The 19155-nt window shown below is 45.9% G+C and overlaps 1 protein-coding gene across 3 annotated transcripts in view; it reads right to left on the bottom strand.

Annotated features, from left to right (window-relative positions):
• RFFL (ring finger and FYVE like domain containing E3 ubiquitin protein ligase) overlaps positions 1 to 19155 on the bottom strand; it is a 74194-nt gene that overhangs the window by 25987 nt on the left and 29052 nt on the right. Inside the window, exon 1 of one of the 3 annotated variants that reach the window (XM_018064232.1) lies at positions 10280 to 10949. The exons of the other annotated variants lie outside the window; for them this stretch is intronic. The gene's annotated coding sequence lies outside the window, so the exon portion shown is untranslated. Of the gene's footprint in view, positions 1 to 10279; positions 10950 to 19155 lie in introns of those variants that run through there. 3 annotated transcript variants of the gene reach the window in all.

Genomic DNA, 19155 nt, shown 5'->3' with positions numbered 1-19155 from the left:
GAAGGGAAGCTGGCAATAAATATGGGAACAAGGGCCATGAGGGAGAGAAAGGTGACCAAGACATGGGGGTGGACTCCCCCAGGGCAGGAGAAAGGTCACCTCTTTCCCCAGAGACTGGAGCAGGGGTGAAGACAGATGGAATCAAAGCTAAGCTGACAGCACTAGCAGAGAGAGATGAAGGATGAAACATTTAACCACAAAAAGAAAACAAAGGGCGGGACAAACTGGAGACTGAAACTTACATACACTGTTGATACTATGCCTAAGATAGATACTTTGGCCACCTCACGCCAACGAGCCAACTCACCGAAAAAGACCCTGATGCTGAGAAAGAATGAAGGCAAGAGAAGGGGACAAGAGAGGATGAGATGGTTGGATGGCATCACTGACAATGGACATGAGTTTGAGCAAACTCAGGGAGACAGTGAAGGACAGGGAAGCCTGGTGTGATGCAGTTCATGGGGTCACAAAGTTGCACACAACTTAGCGAATGAACAACAACAATAAGATAGATAACCAAGAACTTACTGTAGGGCACAGGAAACTCCTCAACGCTCAGTGGTGACAAAGAGGGCTCGGATGTATACGGATAACCAATTCACTTTGCTGTACAGCAGAAACTGACATTGTAAAGCAATTATATACTGCAATAAAAATTAATTTTAAAAAAAGAAAGAGGTAAGGACTTGGCCACATCACAGGTAGACCCCACTGGGTAAGGTACCATTTGGGAGGGAAAAGTGGAGAGGTGGCCAGCTGTGTAGTGTTTCAATTCCTGTGCTTTTACAAGTGCATGGGAAACACCAGAGGTGCTGGGCCCCAGGGAGACCAAAAGTGATTTCCACAAGGTCCTTGCCCACCCCCCCTTCCCCCCGGGGACTCTGGCCCCATCAGGCATGATATATATAGCTCAGCTCAGTTCTCTGGGTACAATAGCTAAGAAAGCTCTTCCTTAGCTGGGAGTCAAGGGGACCTGTCTTCCTCAGCACTATTTTCATCCTCTTAACTTTGGCTCTAATCTCAACTGCCTCCTCTGAGCAGCTCTGAAAGAAAAAGCTGTCAGCCTGAGTATTTGGCTGCACTTATAAGGAACTGGTTCTGTGGGAAGATGTGAAATTTGCCCCGTGGTTACTCCACAGGCCCCATTTGTGGGTGGAGAATGTGGCCTCATTCTGGGGATGTGGGCGTGTGGGCAAGGGGTCACTGGGGAAGAGACTCCAGTGCTAAAAATAACTGAGGCCTGCCTGGCCTAACAGAACAGGTTCACCAAGGTTAGCAGACAAGGCTTCGACTCTCTGTGACGTGTATTTAAATACCAAGACACATTTCTTAATGAGAGTTGTGCCAAAATGGAAAGCCATAAGCCTAAATAACAACTAGGATGTTGTTGTCTACTCACTAAGTCTCATCCAACCCTGCAACCTCATGGACTGCTCTGCATGGACACCTCCCATGGACTCCGCGACCCCGCCAGGCTCCGCTGTCCATGGGATTTCCCAGGCAAGAATACTGGAGTGGGTTGCCATTTTTTCCTCCAGGGAATCTTCTTGTCCCAGGGATCGAACCCACATCTTCTACATCCCAGGTGGCGCTGCTGCTGCTGCTGCTGCTGCTGCTGCTAAGTCGCGTCAGTCGTGTCCAACTCTGTGCGACCCCATAGATGGCAGCCCACCAGGCTCCTCTGTCCCTGGGATTCTCCAGGCAAGAACACTGGAGTGGGTTGCCATTTCCTTCTCCAATGCATGAAAGTGAAAAGTGAAAGTGAAGTCGCTCAGTCATGTCCAACTCTTAGCAACCCCATGGACTGTAGCCTACGAGGCTCCTCTGTCCATGGGATTTCCCAGGCAAGACAACTGGAGTGGGGTGCCATTACCTTCTCCAAGGTGGCGCTAGTGGTAAAGAATCCACTTGCCAATGCAGGAGACTCAAGAGATGCAGGTTTGATCCCTGGGTCAGGAAGACTCCCTGGAGGAGGAAATGGCAATCCACTCCAGTATTGTGGCCTGGAGAATTCCACAGACAGAAGACCCTGGTGAGCTGTCCACGGGGTACCAAAGAGTCAGACATGCCTAAGTACACACACACACTCCTGCGCTGGCAGGCAGATCCTTCACCGCTGAGCCATCAGGGAAGCCCAAATAACAACTATACCCAGGGTTATTTCAGGAAGGGAAAGCAAAAGGTTTATCTTTTTAACACTGCCAAACGAAACCTTTACTTTTCTCTGGGGAATATGTTTCGTCCTTCAGCTCTTAACAGAGACACACATGTGGCATCCAATTATGTTCCTTAAAGACAGAAAGTGGAACCACCTGTGGGGTATACAAAGAATTTTCCCCAAAAAAATAAAACAGAATTCTCCCTGAACGGATACATGTATGTGGTTGGCCGAGTCCCTTCGCTGCTCCCTTAAACTAGCACAACACTGTGAATCAGCTATACCCCCATACACAATAAAAGGAACTTTCCCTACATTGACAGCTTCAAACAATCTCCCTCTGTGATCTGCAAGCTTCCTCCTGATCTGCAAAGAAAATCTGCAAAGAACCCATGTCACCTAATCTTTGCCAAGGGCTTGAAAATTCCTTCCCCAACTTCCCTCGCCCTCTTCAGAAAAAAAAATGGACTTGGCGATTTAATTTTCAAATATAGTCTGACTGCTCTTTTACTAAGTTTGTTTGAAACCTACCAGGCTCTCCTCTTCCAATTTGCCTAAAGGGTAAAAAAGGTGGGAGCTGAAGGGCTGGGGTGAATAAGAAAATGTACCATTCCCTGTGGAGAACCCTGTGGTCTGAGGCCAGAGTGGCTAGTGGGCACATGGGGTTCTGTCAGCTTGGTAGGCCAAACCCTGTTGAACAGGAAAATAACAGTGCTAACAACAGGGTAAGATAAATGAATGACCTATTCCAGGCAGACTGAGTACAGCCAGTTAGAGGTGAGAAGGCAGATCATGTGATTTGTCCCTGTGAAGTCCTAGAATCCTGAGTAATTTGAAAACAACCACTTCTCCACTTGTCCGCCCACCCAACACAAACGATTTTAAGTGGGATCAGGGGTGGCCATGGACTCTCCCATGGAAGAGAGAAGGGTCAGAATGTCAGTATCCGAAGAAAATCTCCAAGTTTGCAATGCAACTTCACAACCATCTTGCTAACCCACCAAAATCCAAGGCATTACACTTGAGGTCCCCAAGGTTCTCATCCAGTTTCTTTCAAGTTTAGTTAACTGCTCTGTGAGCCAAGGTACTTCTGCAAAAACAGGCTTTACCCTGATACACAGACAGCAACATCTTGGAATTCATACAGTGAACCCACTGTATGTTGTCACCATTGTTTAGTCACTAAGTCGTGTACAACTCTTTGCGACTCCACAGACTGTATCCCGCAAGGCTCCTCTGTCCATGGGGTTTCCCAGGCAACAGGACTGGAGTGGGTCTTCATTTCCTCCTCCAGGGGATTTTCCTGACCCAGGGATTGAACCCATGTCTCCTCAACTGACAGATTCTTTACCACTGAACCACCAGGAAGCCCTCTTGAACGCACTATATAAGACATTGTACTGTGGCGGATTCATGTTGATGTATGGCAAAACCAATACAATATTGTAAAGTAATTAACCTCCAATTAAAATAAATAAATTTATATTTTTTAAAAAAGACATTGTAAAAACCCTCTGGAAAAAAACCTAATTAAAATGCCCCTATCCTCAAAGAAGTATTTTTTATTTTTTTAATATGTACTTTTCTGACATTGTTTCCCTGGTGGGTCAGATGGTAAAGAATCCACCTGCGATGTAGGAGACTGGGGTTCGATCCCTGGGTCAGGAAGATTCCCCCAGAGAAGGAAATGGCAACCCACTCTAGTATTCTTGCCTGGAGAATTCCATGAACGGAGGAGCCTGGCGGGCTACAGTCAACAGGGTCACAGAGAGTTGGACACATCTAAGCAAACAACCGGAGAAGGCAATGGCAATCCACTCAGTACTCTAGCCTGGAAGATCCAATGGGCAGAGGAGCCAGGTAGGCTGCAGTCCATGGGGTCGCTAAGAGTCAGACACAACTGAGCGACTTCACTTTCACTCTTCACTTTCATGCATTGGAGAAGGACATGGCAACCCACTCCAGTGTTCTTGCCTGGAGAATCCCAGGGACAGAGGAGCCTGGTGGGCTGCAGTCTTTGGGGTCGCACAGAGTTGGACACGACTGAAGCGGCTTAGCAGCAGCAAGCAAATGACACTTTCACTTTCAGACACAGCAAATGAGAAAATGGCTAGTTGCAAGCCTTACAGAATCATCTCCAGTTTTTTTAGGGTGGTTTGCTTGCTATCGGACTTCCCTGGTGGCTTAGACGGTTAAGCGTCTGCCTACAATGAGGAAGACCTCGGTTCAGTCCCTGGGTAGGGAAGATCTCCTGGAGAAGGAAATGGTAACCCACTCCAGTACTCTTGCCTGGAAAATCCCATGGACGGAGGAGCCTGGTGGGCTGCAGTCCATGGGGTCGCGAAGAGTCGGACACGACTGAGCGACACTCACTCACTCACTCACTCACTCGCTCGCTCGCTTGCTGTCACTACCGTACTGCTAGAATTATCAAAAGCGTCTATGCTACTAAGTGTAGAAAGGAAAGTACCCCCAGGTTCTGCATCGTTAATACAGAATGGGCCTTGCTTCATCTTGTATATTATCCTTAAAAAGCAACTAACATAGAACCGCAATGACTTTGAAAGAAAATGCTACAAAAACCTATCAATATGGCTTAGCCATGCCTCTTTGAAATAACTGTAGAAGTAATTACAGTTTCTAAGAAGTAAAGAATAAAGTACCATTCTCCACTGGAGGAATAAGTCTCATCTCCAGGCACTGAGCTGGGTTAGACAGCACCTGGTGTTATCTCATATGGTCCTCACAAGAGTCTGGCAAGGCAGGTTAGCTAGTCCCATTTTCAGGTAAGAAAACCAAGGTTCAGAGAACATAAGTAACTTGCTTACCTAAAGGTCATACCCAGAAGACAGTAAAGCCAGAATGTGAACCTAAGTCGCTTCGACCCTAAATCCCACACTCTGTAAATCACAAGAAGTGTTCTCAATTCCACCCCACCCTCGCAAAAAAAAAAAAAAATCAGGGCTTCCCCGGTGGCTCAGTGGTAAAGACTCCCTCCGCCTGCCAAAGCAGGAGACAGAGGTCCGATCCCTGGTCTGGGAAGATGCCACATGCCAAGGAGCAACGAAGCCCGTGCGCGACAGATACTGGGCCTGTGCTCCAGAGCCCAGGGGCCGCAACTACTTAGGCCCCCAAGTCCTAGGGCCCGTGCTCTGCAACAACAGGAGCCACCGCAGTGAGAAGCCTGCAGACCACAACTAGAGAAAAGCCCACTTCTTCTAGAGAAACCACTGCAAGTAAAGAAAAGCCCACAGTGATGACCCAGCACAGAACTAAATAAATAAACTTAAAAAAAACCAGTCTGTCTGCCCTGCCGCCCATTCCCCTCTGAGCGCCTGTTTTCTACCTCTACTGGAGATCTCGCATTGGCATACAGGCACTATCCAGGACCTCCCAGTTCAAAAGACTCTTCCCTGTCTTAAGCACAGATTACAACCACACAGTGTTATCACTGAACACCCAATGGAATGGCTGAAATGGAAACAACAGATACCAGCAAGTGCTGACAAGGATACAGAGTAACTGGAACTCTAACACGGCTGGCAGAAAAGTGAACTGGCACCACCCCTTGGTAAACACACATATTTACACACACACTGCTGCTGCTGCTGCCAAGTTGCTTCAGTCGTGTCCGACTCTGTGCACAGACAGCAGCCCACCAGGCTCCCCCGTCCCTGGGATTCTCCAGGTAAGAACACTAGAGTGGGTTGCCATTGCCTTCTCCAATGCATGAAAGTGAAAAGTGAAAGTGAAGTCGCTCAGTCGTGTCTGACTCATAGCGACCCCATGGACTACAGCCCACCAGGCTCCTCCATCCATGGGGTTTTCCAGGCAAGAATGCTGGAGTGGGGTGCCGTTGCCTTCTCCGATTTACACACACAGGGCTTTGCAATTCCACTTCCAGGTATACACCAAACGGAAACATGTTTCTTAAAAGAAGTATACAAGAATGTTTGTAGCAGTACTGTTCTAAGAGCCTCAAGCTGGAAAAGATCCAAACATCAATCCATAGTAGAAAGGACAAAAAGGTCTATTCAGACAGCGATGAGAATGAAACTACTGCTCTATGCAATGGGTTGCAGATGAATCTTATAATGCTGAGTGAAAGAAGACAGGCACAAAAGAATACACATTAAATTATTCTATTTACATAAAAGTCAAAGACAGGCCAGCCTTTCGGCTCCTCAGGGACGCCAGGCTCACTCCTGCCTCGGGACCCACACTTGCTCCCCTGCTGCTGCTACTCTCCTTCCCAACCGCAGTCTCTGCTCAGATGGCACCTGTTTGGAGGCGTCCTCCTGTCACCCACTTGCTCAGTGCCCTTTCGGTTTCCTTCAGGAGAATGATCATAATCTGTAGTTACATCTGTCTGTCTACAGCGTAAACTCCAAAGGCAGGAACCTCATCTGTCTTCACGTGTCTATCCATGTCAGCTAGCACAGGGCTACTTTATAGCAGGCCCCCAAATAACTTGCAGAATGAACAAATGGAGAAGTAATCCATACTCTATCAATACAGCCTGAGACAAGGACTAGTTATCTCTCCTTAGGGCCCAAAGCATTTTGCCAATATTTATAGTGATATAAGGTGACTACCACAAAGTCCTTTATCAAAAACAAAGGTAGCTTTTGGACTTTCCTGGTGGCTCAGCTGGTAAAGAATCCGCCCACAATGCAGGACACCTGGGTTCTATCCCTGGGTTGGGAAGATCCCCTGGAGAAGGGAACAGCTACCCACTCCAGTATTCTGGCCTGGAGAATTCCATAGACTGTATAGTCCATGGGGTTGCAAAGAGTCAGGCACAACCGAGCAACTTTGACTTTCATGAGCCTTCCCTGGCAGTCCAGTGGTTAAGACACCACACTTTCAATGCAGGGGGCACGGGTTTGATCCCTGCTCAAGGAACTTAGATCCCACATGCTGCACGGTGAGGCAAAGAAATTAAAAAGCAAAAAAGAAACAGGACTTCCCTGGTTGGGGCACTGGGTAAGAATCCACCTGCCAGTGCAGGGGAGATGGGTTAGATCTCTGGTCCATGAAGATTCCACAGGCCTCAGAGCAACTAAGCCTGTACACAACAGCTACTAAAGCCCGCCTGCCTAGAGCCTGTGCTTCTCAGTAAGAGAAGCCACTGTGATGAGAAGCCCGCACACACAGCTGGAGAGACGGCGCTGCTCTCCGCAACAAGAGAGAGCCCGAGTGTAGCAACGAAGACCCAGTGCAACCAAAAAATAAGTATTTTTTCTTAAAAAAGAAACAACAAAAAAAAAGGCAGCTTGCCTTGGACAAGCTCCTTAAGTTTTCTGAGTCTGTTTTCTCACCTGTATGAGATGGGTAACACCTCCCCTGCTGGTAACTACAGGGATGAGAAATAACCAAGTGCCCAACCTACAGTACGTGCTCCACAAATAGCAAATCAAAATAAATGGTCACTGAACTATACGTCATTACAAGTGTAAAATGGCAACAGCCAGGCTGTCCAATGGCGATTATTGGCTGGCAATCCCAACGTCCCTCACTCCCTCTGGTCACACAAAGCCCGAGTTCCCCACGGCCCAAGGGACCGGGCTGGACGGGGCCTCTGACACAGCTATCACATCACCCACACAACAAAGACATGATCATTATCTAGAGAACTCACCTGAGGTTTAAAATCATCTCTCAGCTTGGAAGGCTGCTAATTTTTTAAAAAGAAGTTAGTGTGGAAAGAAACTCGAATTCCCTTGAAAACTGTTTAATGTGAAAAAAACAGGATCTTGGAGTGGCAAGTGGAATTTTCCAGGAAACCTGCCTGACTGGGGTCCATCTCAGAAGGGGAAGATTTAAAATGCTGCTGACAACACAATGGGCATAAAATAGGGTGCTGTGCACTTGTAAGCAGGCACCCTGCGGGGCTCACCACACTAGACTGCTCTCCCTCGCAGGGCACGGGCTGGGGAAGCATGTTCTCTGTGGTACTGGGACTATCTCTGAGATGTTTATTTCAGAATGAAGAACTCAGAACACCTAAGTCACAGAGGAGACAAGTATCCTGTGCAACTTTAGAACTCCAACACCTGAATGGGAGCAACAACTCTGCTGAGGTGGTGTACGGGCTGGACGTAAACAGGAGAGACTTCAAGGCTGGAACATTTCCAAAGCTAACGGGGGTCTTCCATCCTCCAAGGCAGTCCTTTAGATGTGGGTAATGGAAAATGCATTTCCTAGATAAGAATTCTCCTTTCGGGCTGAATTTTTAGAAAACAGAAGAGTAAAAGTATATATATGAGAAAAATAAACTTACCAACTATGTTTTACTTTGGTTTTAGACTCAGTCAGTGGGTGCATCACTTGTGTTCGACTCTTTGCGACCCCATGCACCATAGCCCTCCAGGCTCCTCTGTCCATGGGATTTTCCAGGCAAGAATGCTGGAGTGGGTTGCCATTTCCTTCTCTGGGGGTATCTTCTTGACCCAGGGATCGAACCTATGTCTCCTGCGTCTCCCACATTGGCAGGCAGATTCTTCACCACTGGACCACCTGGGAAGCCCAGACTCAGTCAGACCTGACCTTAAACCCTAGCAGTGAAGAAAGGAAGGAGCTTGAGGAAGCTGCTTCTCTGAGTGTCACTGCAACGGATACACTCGCCTGAACCTCCTGGGCTGGACAGAGCAGGTGCTCAGTATGGAAGGAGCAGACCTTACTGGACTTTCAGCTTCGCATAATAGGCGGAAGGCAGCATTAGCCATTCACTGAACGGCGGACACTAGAATAAGGCATGGAACTAATGGGGATCGAGAGTGTGCCTCTCTCCAGACCACTTCCAGAGCCTGCATCCACACCAAGATGTCCTTCCAAGGCACCTGGGTCTGGCTCCCCTCTCCTCCAATCCCCACATTACACTTCAGTAAAAAAATGATCAAAGCTTCTGGTGAGGAGATTCCCTGGTTGTCCAGTGGTTAGGACTCTGCGCTTTCACTGCTGAAGGCACAAGTTCAATCCCTGGTCAGGGAACTAAGATCCTGCATGCCAGCACCACACAGCAAAAAAAAAAAAAAAAAAGCTTGGGTGGGAGAGAGAATTGCCTGTGCTGTTATTTGAGGCACAGGCAAGGGGAAAGCTGGAGGGAGGCATTCAGATTCAAGGGTCCTGAAGTCCCCCCTCAGATGATCCTAGAAATTTTTATTTTTTAAGGAAAAGGTAAAAACACTACAGAATACTTAACATGAGCCAAGTGAGTTGTTATATTTCCATCTCGTGTCTCATTTAATACAATAATGCAGCCAAAACCATCAGAACTGAAATGCTCATTTTGCAAATGAACACTGGGCTCAAGAGGGACGAGGGTCGCACCAATAGACGGCGACCGGATGTAAGTTCAGGTTCTTTGAGTCCTTTGTGGTCCTACAGAAAGTGGGGTGAGGGGCTGCTCTCACCATCCACATTCCCCACCCTGAGCACCAGGGCTTCAAGGGCCTGTGCACTGGGAGAGGGAGGTGAACCATCAACTAACGGTCAGCCGGGAGAAGATGACGGACAGCCTCTCAAGGGGGCGGTGGGGAGAAGTCCATCGCACCAAATGCTGCCCCCCTCCAGGGACGCCCAAAGGGGCACCTAAGCACCAAGGCAACCTTCCCCACTCGAGGGCCTTGTGAGAGGCACCGCAGACAGAAAAACCCTCCCCGGGAAGCCAGAATTTTAATTCACACGTCCAGAAAGTCATCTTCATTTCCTGCTCACTACCACTTTCAGGCACCACTGCGTCACACAGACATCCACTTCCTGAAGATAAAGCTCTTCCTTGACATTTGGAATGTGTTTCAGTTTCTACTCTTGCCTACCTGTGCTGTTCCCGTGGAGGACGGAGGGCTTTCTGACTTAATTGTCTCAAGTACAACCAATGCTCTGTTAACTTTCCTTTTAAGAAGTGCTTTCACTGGTAACCACTGAATAAATGAAAACCAGTCATTGGTGCTCTGGGGCCAGCTACCCTGCTACGCCATCAGTTCCCCAAACGCCAAGCTTACGGCGGTCTCAGGACCCTCCCCCCAGCCCCTCTCTTAGCCCCCAGGACCCTCCCCCCAGCCCCTCTCTCAGCCCCGGTGACCCTGCTCCCACCCTGCCTCCTCCAGTGGCACTTACTTCCTCAGGGGAACCTTCTGGGCCCCAACTGTGCTCTCACAGAATCTTGAATGCCTCCTGACAACTGTCACGCATTCATCTGCTCAGCCCTCGTCCAGCTGCTAGTGATCCCAAAAGGACAAAACCAGGCATGGTCCCCACGCGACACGGCGAGTGCATTCTCAGAGGGTGAGTGTTGCGGAAGCGCCGCGTAAAGCACCTGGCTGATGGTTTGTATGATTCTCTCTAGAGTGTCCGTCTCCCGTGGTTAGGGAGCAGAAAGTGAAACAGGAAACAAAAGCGAGTCACTTTATAGCTTTATTCCCAGCCTCAGTGCCAGGCAAATGTGATCATCAGGTATTTGTTGAAGTCTGACTAATGATAACAGCACCAGGGCTTTCAAAACCGGGGGGAAGGGACAAACATTCGCTCCTGAAAACTCCACCATCGTAATTCCAGGGTAGTGAGCAAATGACGGGTTTTCAACCCATAGAACCACAGCAGTCCCTTTAAGGAAAGCTCTCATGATAACGTGCCTACCTCACACATGCTGAAGATAATTTAGGCGTCTGTTAAGATTACTTGAAAAAAAGAAAAAAGAACGGGAACAGACTGACCTTCGAAAAGTAATAGAAAAATGTTACAACTGGCAGTTATTACCACATTAAAAAACCGGAAAGGGAGAGTCTGGAAGATGGAAACGTTCTTCACTTCCATCCCGCCCCTGCCATCTAAAGGCAAAGAAGGCATCAGTGCCCTCCTGGAGGCTGTGGTCTGAAACAGTGCTGCAACGGAGCGGCAAAAATACACACAAAGATGAAAGCAGCACACGGAGAAGATAACAGAGAAAAGAAATGAGACAGACCTTGAGCAGACACAGTCCAAGCAGACCTCTGCCTGTCGCTACTGAGCCCACAGCCTGAGCCAGGTGGGACAGAAACAGGACAAAAGGCAGGTAAGAACCAGAACAGCACAGGGTCTAAAGGGGAGAAAGGATCACAATGACAGCAAGAAGGGAAGGAGGAGAGGGGTTTCACTTTCCACCAGTAACAAATGAGTTCTTTTTCTGAAGTGGTAACTGACTGACTGTTGTAAACAACTGAAAACATACATAAAACATACTGAAAAACATACATAATAACCACAAGTTGTAGATGTTCCTGGAAACTCCCTGGTTCCAACTAGTGGATGACACATATCTGCGGAGGGACCTCTGCATCTGCTCTGAAGTTCAGGGGAAAGTAATTCTAACCAATGGAGCTGCGCCAAAACAGCACCCTTGGGGTCTGACCGATTAGATGGCTGCTTCTTCACCGGGCTTTCAGGAGAGATGACAGACTGAACAGTGCGACGGAGAAACCCACACATTTCATTTCAGCCCGGGCATTCTGCCCCGAAGGGTGAGTCAATCAGGGAAGAAAGCAGCGCAGAGTGAAGTCTTCAACAACACTGAAAACAGAATAAATGGATCTGCAGTTTAATCACTGAGGATGCTTCTTTCCATCAAAACTGATGAGGAAGACCATCAAGATGAAAAAGACTCTGCTTCTCCTTGTTCTCTCAGTGGGGGGGACAGAATTTACCAGATAAGCTGTTCTGCACCTTCTGACTGAAGAATTTGCTTTCACTAGATACTGGGACTGACAAACTGGTAATCAAGTTGAAAAACATTCACAGAGGGAGGGACCAGTTGAGAGGGTTTGTATCCTCCTGTGCCCTGGGGAAAGCCAGAACTTCCAGACAGGGATCCTGTCTGGTATCAAAATGATGTATTTGATGTAACCAAATGTACTGGGTGTGGAAAGAACAGACTCTAGATTCCTTGTTGCTGCTGTTAAGTCACTTCAGTCGTGTCCGACTCTGTGCAACCCCAGAGATGGCAGCCCACCAGGCTCCGCCGTCCCTGGGATTCTCCAGGCAAGAACACTGGAGTGGGTTGCCATTTCCTTCTCCAATGCATGAAAGTGAAAAGTGAAAGTGAAGTCACTCAGTCGTGTCCAACTCCTAGCAACCCCATGGAATGCAGCCTACCAGGCTCCTCCGTCCATGGGATCTTCCAGGCAAGAGTATTGGAGCGGGGTGCCATCGCCTTCTCCAAGATTCCTTGTTACTTTCTTCAAACCTTCATTTCCTCAAGAACCTGCTTCACTGAAATGGTAATTGAAAGGACTGAAACAACAAGCATTTATACTGGACCCTAGTACATAATAGGTGCTCAATAAAATAATTTAAAGAAAATCTTTCTAAGGTTACTTGTGACAATTTATCTGCTATATCCCCTACTTCAAAAAAACAAACTCTGATACCTTAGAACTAAATGACTCCAGTTCCCTCTCACCAGCTCTTAATTTATAATCCCTGAAGAATTGTCTCCAAGGTGGTCAGAAGTAGTTTATCAGAAGTGCCTGCCAGCCTGCTTAGTCACTGACTCTTCAAAACCCTATAGACTGTAGCCCATCAGGCTCCTCTGTCCATGGGATTTCCCAGGCAAGAATACTGGAGTAGGTTGCCATTTCCTACTCCAGGAGATCTTCCCAATTCAGGGATCAAACCCACGTCTCTTGCATCTCCTTGTATTGGTAGGCAGATTCCTCACCAATGAGATACCTGGGAAAACCATCTAAAGTGCAGCCCTACACTGCTACATTCCTTCCAATTCAACCCAATTGCTAATAAATTTATCAATTTTCCCCAAAGCCCAGAGACAGCTTAGACTTTTCTCCCTTAGCTCCTCAACGCCTCTCAGTTAACCAAATTCAGAGAGGAATGGAAGATACACACTTCTGGTTTCCCCAACCCGGTGCTCTGCAACTGTGTGCTGCCCTCAGGTCAGACGGGATTCGGGGATAAGACGAACAAATTCAGACGAACCCCTAAAGACCTTTGGGTGGTTCGATGTCTCCATCTGAAAATTATGCCGACTTTCTGAAATGTTGTCTGCTCACTCCAGGATGTGAAATGCCCAGTATCTATCTCAAGAAGCAGAAATGGAGACTTCTAGTTCACCTAGAACCACAAAGAAAACCTTGTATTCACTCCATACTATCTCCTCGTGAAGAAAACCTGTGCTTACCCGGCCTTCAAGTTTCACTCTTTGCCTATATATCCCACAACACAGTGCAAACTGCCTCATGTTCACCACTCCTTGACAGATTCAAGAAAACACATCCACCCCGATACCAGGAAGAGATGCTGTTTTCATGGATGTTGGGATGTACTGCTATTTTTATCCATCTGCTCCTGGAGTTATCAATACAAAGTAGCAGGACAGTATTCTTTGCAATGTGGAAAGGATACAGGTTACACAAAATAATATTACCCAAAGCTTCACCTGCCCTAAACTCATTAGTTCACCAGAATGGTGCTGTTCTAAAATAACTCAAGCATTTTTTAATAATCCACAAAGACCCCAAGAGAGACGTAATAAAGCAGATTCCACAGTGGGAAGCAATGAGGAATGGAGAGTCAGAAAACAGGAGTTCCGAAGATTGTTTACCAGCTGAGTGACCCCCAAGCAAATTATTCCAGAAACTTGCCGAGGTGTAAAACAGTTCAGCAGTTACAATCAGATCCAGCCTCCAAACTCAAGGAAATTTGGAAAGACTAAAAAGACCCTGGGGTTATTTGTAAACCACCTAACTCAGGAAACACTCAAAAGGAGATTTAGAAATCCTGGAATTCAATAAAAGGAACCTGTAATTTAAAAAGTGACTTAGAGGCTAAAATTTCCTATTGTTATCAAAAACTAAATAAATAACCAAATACAGCGTGAATCTTGCATCTATCAAAAGTAACAGATTAGCAGTCAATTCAGGGGTTTCATTTTGTAAAACACAGATGCAATCTGGTGTAAGCTAGGAAGAACCACATGTGCCAGGAAGAGTGACCTGATCCCCAGAAAAAAAGATCCGCACCTCTATTGAGGCAAGGGCAGTATAGGTCTTCTTGCCTTAGCTCCTTTTCAAAGCAGAAACAGAGACTCTTCAGCTAAGCTCAACTCTTGACTTATTAACCACACCAAGTTTCAAAATGCAGGCGTACAAGTCACAGTAAAGACAAGCACATCCTGTTTGCACTTGACTTCCTGTTCTGGGCCGTCTGATCGCTTTACAGGGCTGCTCCCTATCCACTAATGGGTAACCTTTCATATCTGCCAAACCACTGGTTCACTGGACAGCATTTCAGTGACAACAGAATACACAGTTCTAGGAGTCGGGTGAAAGATGCACCTAAAAAGCACCCAAAACCCATCATCAGCCTCTCAGACACTTCCTGGATTTCCCAGGCTTCTTCATACTGACATCCGACTTAGAGTAAACAATAAAAACTTAACACAAATAGTGCTGAGATAAGAAAAGTAAGCCTGGAACGAAACTTAGGATGTGAGGGCTGGGAAAAAGAACAAGAAAACTTGGAGATGTTTTCATTATTAAACGTTGGCTTCTTTTCAAATGTCAAAGGCCAGTCCCCAGTGAGCTGATTCTCAGAAGGGAACCTCGCCGAGCGATCACAACAGTTAACAGGACCCTTCTGGTGAACTCGGTCCCTGATCCAACCTGCTACCAACCTCAGTCTACTTTTCAGCACTGCAGAAGCCTTCAGTTTCAGAGACCTGGAGCCTCCACTTCAAGCCAAACTTCCACTGTTTTCAAAGAGCCCGTGGTTCCCCCAAGCCACATTCAGTACTGGGAATAAACGCTGGACAATGAATACCCCAGTTTTTATGGACGAGTCATTTAGCTTCTTTGCATCTGCTTTTCCATCTGCAAAAGAGGACAACTGCACTACATTCATCTCTAATGTCTCTTCCAGCTGTGGAAAAAATGCAGGGATTCATCAATAAAAGCAGAAGATTCCGTGGCTTCCTGCAGTATTCCCTTGGTCAACAAGATGCCTCTAACATCCCATACCCCGCAGTGTGAATATACACCTTGATCTACCTTCTGAGCACCCAAGGATTTTTTTATCCCGTTCCCTTGAAATGGATATCAGAAAGTTTCTCACTTGAAAGCCATATATTAACAAACCTTGAGGACACCTCTTTACACATGGTCTTTTCATTAAGATTGGAATGTAATTACCACTTGGTTCCCATGTTGGTCACAGGATTCCTGGAGAGAATCTGAAGCCACAAAGGATGGAGAAAACTGACCAACAACATGTGGTACTCCCTCCCACACAGTGACTGCTAACGGGGAAAGAATGAGACAAATCTGGGTAAGAAAAGGGAGTGGTGAACACAAGTTCAGTGAGTCAGTGCAAAGAAAGAAGGAAAGCAAAGGAAGGAGAAGCAAGCAAGAGGGAAAAAAGCTACACCAGTGAGCTTTTTTCTTAAATCTGAAATTCTGCTTATCCACTTATCCACCAGATATCCACTGCCTACCATGTGCAGGGAACAGACCTAGAGTCTAGAGGAGAAACAAAGGTCAACCAGATAGACCTGTTCAATGATGTCATGGTCTAGCAGGAGAGAGAAAGGCATGCACACAAACAACTGAAATACACGGCATAAAGTGTGCTGTGCCATAAAGGAGACATAAAAGAATCCTCCACGGTGAGGCTCAGAGGAGGAAATGATTACTCCCAGGGAGAGATAAGACAAGGCTTCATAGGAAGAATGACATTTCAAGCTGAAAACACAACAGAAACAAGGGCACGCAAGTAGGAAATCAAGGACACATAGTTTCGGTGAGTAACTAGATTTGATTAGAGACGTAAGTGGCCATGAAGAGAGAGATGGTAGTAATAATAATAGCTAAAAGATCCAGAGAGCCGGGGCTCAACTGGACAGCTAGATTGGAGCCAAACTGAGTATTCCAAAATCAGATTCAGAATTTGAATTTAAACCCAGTGGAGAAGGGACGGGAGTGGGGACTGGAGCTCAAGGAATCCCATAATTTAACCCGTAAAATTAAGATAATAAAATCATCACAAAATCAATGTGTGCAGATTCCTGAAGTCCGTCCGAAGAGATGCAATGTCTTCCAAACTAAAAGCAATAAAGAAAGGAGGGTAGAAAGGCTTGGATGATGGCATTAATATATTTAAACTAAGAATGCGGTCATATCAAAGTGTGGTCAACAAAGGAACCTAGAAAAAAATCGAAGGGGCCACACTGACTCACAACCAACCAAGGCAGAGAAACACTGCAGTAAGGTAACACACCATCCTCCCTGCAGTGGGACGAGGTTCTTTCATGAAGCTTAATGGAAACATCATATAGCAGCAGTTACAGGTATGGGTTAGATAGCATCACCCACTCAAAGGACATGAATTTGAGCAAACTCTGGGAGATAGTGAAGGACAGGGAAGCTTGGCATGCTGCAGGCTCTGGAGTAGCAAAGAGTCAGACACAACTTAGCAACTGAACAACAGCAGCAAGGGTTATGAGTTTTTGGAGTCAGAGGGACTTGGTTCCAATCTCATAAATGCAGGACCTAAATGAGGTAATGAACCCAAAGCCTTAACAACACAGTAAGAGCTCAAACTATGGAAACCATTACTCTTCTGCTTTGCCTAAGAATCTTCCGACCCCTGTGCCCTCTTCCACTCTTTCTTTGTCAGATAACCAGAAATCTCTCCTACTTCCCCAAAACAATTCAGCTGGGTCCCATCCACTGGAGAGGCAATGGTGGTACAGTGAAGAACGCTGGGGTCAGGAGTTCATCTGAAGCCTCAGATTCCTCAAACTGCAGAATAGTTATTTTAATCTGTTCCTTGTAGAATCACTGTCAGCTTTAAATGGAAAAATATGAAAAAGCAGTAAGCAGAAAAAGAGCGGGGAGAATAAGAGAAGTGATAAGGCTTTCAAGTAAAACCGATCCAGTTTCACATTCCAGTCCAGTCACTGAACTTGTGTGATCCAGGGCAAGTTAATTTCTCTAGCCCTCAGTTTCCTGTCTGTAAAATAGGGGAAATAACTTCACAGGCTTCTTGTGTAGCCTAATTGGCATGTTAATTTCCCATCCTTCTCTCTCCCTTTGCTTTTCTTTCCATCTCAATCACCAGACCAGTAGAATCCGCCATTTTTGACCACTGATTAAAAAAAAAAAATTAGCACATCTCCAATATATTTATATTTAACAGCAAATTAGACAAGAACTGTACAAAAAAGCTCTTAATGAACCAGATGTGTGGGTCTGGGTCATTGGTGTGGTCACTCACCTAGAGCCAGACATCTTGATGTGTGAAGCCAAGTGGGCCTTAGGAAGTATTACTATGTACAAAGCTATTGGAAGTGATGAATTCCAGCTGAGCTATTTAAAATCCTAAAAGATGATGCTATAAAAGTGCTGCACTCAATATGTCAACAAATTTGGAAAACAGCAATGGCCACAGGACTGGACAAGGTCAGTTTTCATCCCAACCCCAAAAAAGGGCAGTGCCAAAGAATGTTCAAACTACCATACAAGTGTGGTCATTTCACGTGTTAGTAAGGTTATGCTCAAAAGCCTTTAAGCTAGGCTTCAGGGGTACATGAACCAAGAACTTTCAGATGTACAAGCTGAGTTTAGAAAAGGCAGAGGAACTAAAGATCAAATTGCTAACATTTGTTGGATTGTAGAGAAAGCAAGGGAATTCCAGAAAAACATCTACTTTTGCTTCATACACTACGATAAAGCCTTTGTGTGGATCACAACAAACTACGGAAAATTCTTAAAGAAATGGGAATACCAGACCACCTTACCTGTCTCCTAAGAAATCTATGCAGGTCAAGAAGCAAGAGTTAGGAACCGGACATTGAACAACTGACTGATTCCAAACTGGGAAAGCAGCACATCATGGTGTATATTGTCACCCTGTTTATTTACCTTATATGCAGAGTACATCATGGGAAATGCCAGGCTGGATGAATCACAGACTGGAATTAAGACTGCCAGAAAAAAATAACAACAACCTCAGATACGCAGATGACACCACTCTAATGGCAGAAAGTGAAAAAGAACTAAACAGCTTCTTGATGAGGGTGAAAAAGGAGAGTGAAAAAGCTGGCTTGAAACTCAATTAAAAAAAAAACTAAGATCATGGCATCTGGTCCCACCACTTCATGGCAAATAGAAGAGGAAAAAGTGGAAGCAGTGACAGACTTTATTTCCTTGGGCTCCAAAATCGCTGCGGACGGTGACTGCTGCTATGAAAATAAGAGACTCTTGTTACTTGGAAGGAAAGCTATGACAAATGTAGCAAACGTATTTATTAAAAAGCAAAGACAAAGGTATGTACAGTCAAAGCTATGGTTTCTCTATAGTCAAAGCTGACAAAGTATGGTTTCTCTAGTAGTCATGTAAACATGTGAGAGTTGGACCATAAAGAAGAATTGATGCAAAAAAAAAAAAAGGAAGAAGAAGAATTGATGCTTTCAATTCTTTCTTTCAGTTGATCACCGAAAAATTGATGCTTTCAAATTGTGGGGCTGGAGAAGACTCTTGAGAGTCCCTCGGACTACATGGAGATCAAACCAAACCAGTCAATCCTAAAGGAAATCAGTACTGAATGTTCATTGGAAGGACTGATGCTGAAGCCGAAGCTCCAATACTCTGGCCACCTGATACAAAGAGCCAATTCATTGGAAAAGAGTTGGGAAAACATCTTTCCTTGATGTTGGAAAAGACTGAAGGCAGGAAGAGAATTAGGTGGCAGAAGATGAGATGGTTGGATGGCATCACCGACTCAATGGACATGAGCTTGAGGCAAACTCTGAAAGATGGTGCAGTCCATGGGGTCACAAAGAGTTAGACACAACTTAGGAACTGATCAACAATATTACACAAATAAACTGTGTTCTATCTAAAGCATAATACTAAAAAGAAATTTCTAAGGGTAAGATAAAAATATAGAAAAACTTAGCTCTAATAATTTCTTCCCATACTCCAAAGGAAGGTTATATCTGTCCCAAG

Source organism: Capra hircus, chromosome 19, assembly GCF_001704415.2.
Source record: "Capra hircus breed San Clemente chromosome 19, ASM170441v1, whole genome shotgun sequence".
Taxonomy (NCBI): Eukaryota; Metazoa; Chordata; class Mammalia; order Artiodactyla; family Bovidae; genus Capra; species Capra hircus.
Note: the sequence above shows the minus strand (reverse complement) of the source record. Positions and strands in the feature narration are given on the sequence as shown.